We start from the raw sequence: 4391 nt of genomic DNA, 5'->3' as shown, positions 1-4391 counted from the left end.
ATTTACTGATCAGGTGGACGATTATTCTGGTAAAACGTTTATCAATAATAATATCTTTGTGACCAAAATCAAGCTTGTTTTCAGTTTGTGGTTATTTTTACTGATTTTTATTGAACTAAAGCAGTTTTTGATTAAAAACAATCAGTTGGTCACACTAACACCATCTATACTCTTTTATATTAGGATGTTCCAGCAATTCACAGGAAATAAAGTTGTTTGCAAAAGACAGTTTCTGTTTGTTAAAGAAATACATATCTTTAAAAGATGGATGGATGGATGATGGATGGATGGATGGATGGATGGATGGATGGATGGATGGCTGGATGATTGATGGATGGATGGATGGATGGATGGATGGATGATGGATGCATGGATAATGGATGGATGATGGACGATGGATGGCTGGATGATGGATGGATGGATGATGGATGGATGGATGGATGGATGGATGGATGCATGGATAATGGATGGATGATGGACGATGGATGGCTGGATGGATGGATGGATGATGGATGGATGGATGCATGGATAATGGATGGATGATGGACGATGGATGGCTGGATAATGGATGGATGATGGATGGCTGGATGGATGGATGGTTGAATGATGGATGGATGGATGATGGATGTATGGATTGATGGATGGATGGATAATGGATGGCTGGATGGATGGTTGAATGATGGATGGATGGATTGATGGATGGATAATGGATGGATGGATGGTTGAATGATGGATGGATGGATGATGGATGTATGGATAATGGATGGATGATGGATGGCTGGATGGATGGTTGAATGATGGATGGATGGATGTATGGATAATGGATGGCTGGATGATGGATGGATGGATGATGGATGGCTGGATGATGGATGGATGGATGGTTGAATGATGGATGGATGAATGATGGATGGATGGATAATGGATGGATGATGGATGGCTGGATGATGGATGGATGGATGGTTGAATGATGGATGGATGGATGGATGATGGATGTATGGATAATGGATGGATGGATGGATGGATGATGGATGGATGGATGGTTGAATAATGGATGGATGGATGGATGATGGATGGATGGATGGTTGAATGATGGATGGATGTATGGATAATGGATGGATGATGGATGGATGGATGTATGGATAATGGATGGATGATGGATGGCTGGATGATGGATGGATGGATGGTTGAATGATGGATGGATGGATGATGGATGGATGGATTGATGGATGGATGGCTGGATGATGGATGGATGGATGGTTGAATGATGGATGGATGAATGATGGATGGATGGATGGATGATGGATGTATGGATGGTTGAATAATGGATGGATGGATGGATGATGGATGGATGGATGGCTGGATGATGGATAATGGATGATGGATGGATGGATGGATGGTTGAATGATGGATGGATGGATGGATGAATGATGGATGGATGGATGGATGATGGATGTATGGATAATGGATGGATGATGGATGGATGGATGGTTGAATGATGGATAATGGATGGATGGATGGATGGATGGATGGATGGATGGATGAATGATGGATGGATGGATGATGGATGTATGGATAATGGATGGATGATGGATGGATGGATGGTTGAATGATGGATGGATGATGGATGTATGGATAATGGATGGATGGATGGATGATGGATGGATGGATGGTTGAATAATGGATGGATGGATGGATGGATGGATGGATGGTTGAATGATGGATGGATGGATGATGGATGTATGAATAATGGATGGATGGTTGAATGATGGATGGATGGCTGGATGATGGATGGATGGATGGTTGGATAATGGATGGATGGATGGATGGATGGATGGATGGATGGATGATGGATGATGGATGGATGGATGGCTAGATGATGGATGGATGGATGGATGGCTAGATGATGGATGGATGGATGGATGGCTAGATGATGGATGGATGGACGAATGGATGATGGATGGATGGATGGATGGATGATGGATGGATGGCTAGATGATGGATGGATGGACGAATGGATGATGGTGTGATGTATGGATGGATGGATGATGGTGTGATGGATGGATGATGGTGTGATGGATGGATGGATGAATGGATGGATGGATGGATGAATGGATGGATGGATGGATGCCTAGTGCTTTGTTGTTAATATGGACACATATATGAACATGTTGTTAATATGGAGGTAATTTAAATCTATGAGGATTTTAATTGGAGCCTTTATGAGTTTACTGTATTTTTACTGTGTTTAAGGAACATTAAACTTTTCCCATGTGTTTTGTACGCATACAACCTGTATTCAAGTAGTCAATATAACATGGTTACTGAACAGAAAAAATAAATATTCATCTTATTAAACTTGCTGTTAGTTCTCTTAATCAGTTATATAAGAAGACATTAAGTTCTGGATAAATTAGCTAAGCTTAGCGCCACCATCAGCTAAGGTCGATTTAGCAATGATGGGCATTCCTAATTAGCTTGAAAGAAAGAAAAAAATACAACTCAACAAGAGGTCTGCTGCTAATCTAAAGGCAGAGCTGAGATGTATAGGTGGGTCAGAGGTGAGAAATGTAAATTAAATATCTGAAACTACTCCCTGTGAGGTGGCAGACACACGGATACACAGACATACACTCACAGGCCACTTTATTAGGTACCCCATGCTAGTAACGGGTTGGACCCCCTTTTGCCTTCAGAACTGTCTCAATTCTTGGTGGCATAGATTCAACAAGGTGCTGGAAGCATTCCTCAGGGAGTTTGGTCCATATTGACATGATGGCATCACACAGTTGCCGCAGATTTGTCGGCTGCACATCCATGATGCGAATCTCCCGTTCCACCACATCCCAAAGATGCTCTATTGGATTGAGATCTGGTGACTGTGGAGGCCATTTGAGTACAGTGAACTCATTGTCATGTTCAAGAAACCAGTCTGAGATGATTCCAGCTTTATGACATGGCGCATTATCCTGCTGAAAGTGGCCATCAGAAGTTGGGTACATTGCGGTCATAAAGGGATGGACATGGTCAGCAACAATACTCAGGTATGCTGTGGCGTTGCAACTATGCTCAATTGGTACCAAGGGGCCCAAAGAGTGCCAAGAAAATATTCCCCACACCATGACACCACCACCACCAGCCTGAACCGTTGATACAAGGCAGGATGGATCCATGCTTTCATGTTGTAGACGCCAAATTCTGACCCTACCATCCGAATGTCGCAGCAGAAATTGAGACTCATCAGACCAGGCAACGTTTTTCCAATCTTCTATTGTCCAATTTCGATGAGCTTGTGCAAATTGTAGCCTCAGTTTCCTGTTCTTAGCTGAAAGGAGTGGCACCCGGTGTGGTCTTCTGCTGCTGTAGCCCATCTGCCTCAAAGTTCCACGTACTGTGCATTCAGAGATGCTCTTCTGCCCACCTTGGTTGTAACGGGTGGTTATTTGAGTCACTGTTGCCCTTCTATCAGCTCCAACCAGTCTGGCCATTCTCCTCTGACCTCTGGCATCAACAAGGCATTTCCGCCCACAGAACTGCCGCTCACTGGATGTTTTTTCTTTTTCGGACCATTCTCTGTAAACCCTAGAGATGGTTGTGCGTGAAAATGCCAGTAGATCAGCAGTTTCTGAAATAATCAGACCAGCCCTTCTGGCACCAACAATCATGCCACGTTCAAAGTCACTCAAATCACCTTTCTTCCCCATACTGATGCTCGGTTTGAACTGCAGGAGATTGTCTTGACCATGTCTACATGCCTAAATGCACTGAGTTGCCGCCATGTGATTGGCTGCTTAGAAATTAAGTGTTAACGAGCAGTTGGACAGGTGTACCTAATAAAGTGGCCGGTGAGTGTATATTACATTAGCAAAACACAACATTAACAAAAGCCTCAGGTTTGGTGTTTACCATAAGGGGACAAAGACCAAATAAAGTCCAAGGTTTTCTGTATATGAAACTCTGGGGAAGACCTTAAAACCTTTGTGCAGAATAACACTTTTCTTCTTTATTTGCATCACAGAAAAAAAAAAACCCGAAAAAAGAGACTACTCAATGAATACGTCAAAGTAGTAGTTCTCTAAACAAGAACTTAAATCCTTGCCTTGAAGAAAAGCACAAGTAACCATGCAGACATTTTAAACCATGTTGCATGAAAGGAAATATTCAGAAATCAAACTTCTGAAAGTTCTTTAAATCTGAAATGATTCCATCCTGTTCAATAAATGATCAGTGTTTTTAATTCAGAGTAATTGTCATGTGAATGTGCTTTACTGTAGGCATCCATGTTTGTCAAAGAACACTACTGCCACCTACTGGTTAGTGACGTCACGGTGCGGTATTGGCTGTTGATCAAGTCCCAGTGCTGTATCTGGTGTTTGTCACAACGCGCTATTATC

This window comes from Cyprinodon tularosa, unplaced genomic scaffold (assembly GCF_016077235.1).
Source record: "Cyprinodon tularosa strain WSP-4 unplaced genomic scaffold, ASM1607723v1 ctg698, whole genome shotgun sequence".
Lineage (NCBI taxonomy): Eukaryota > Metazoa > Chordata > Actinopteri > Cyprinodontiformes > Cyprinodontidae > Cyprinodon > Cyprinodon tularosa.
Note: the sequence above shows the minus strand (reverse complement) of the source record.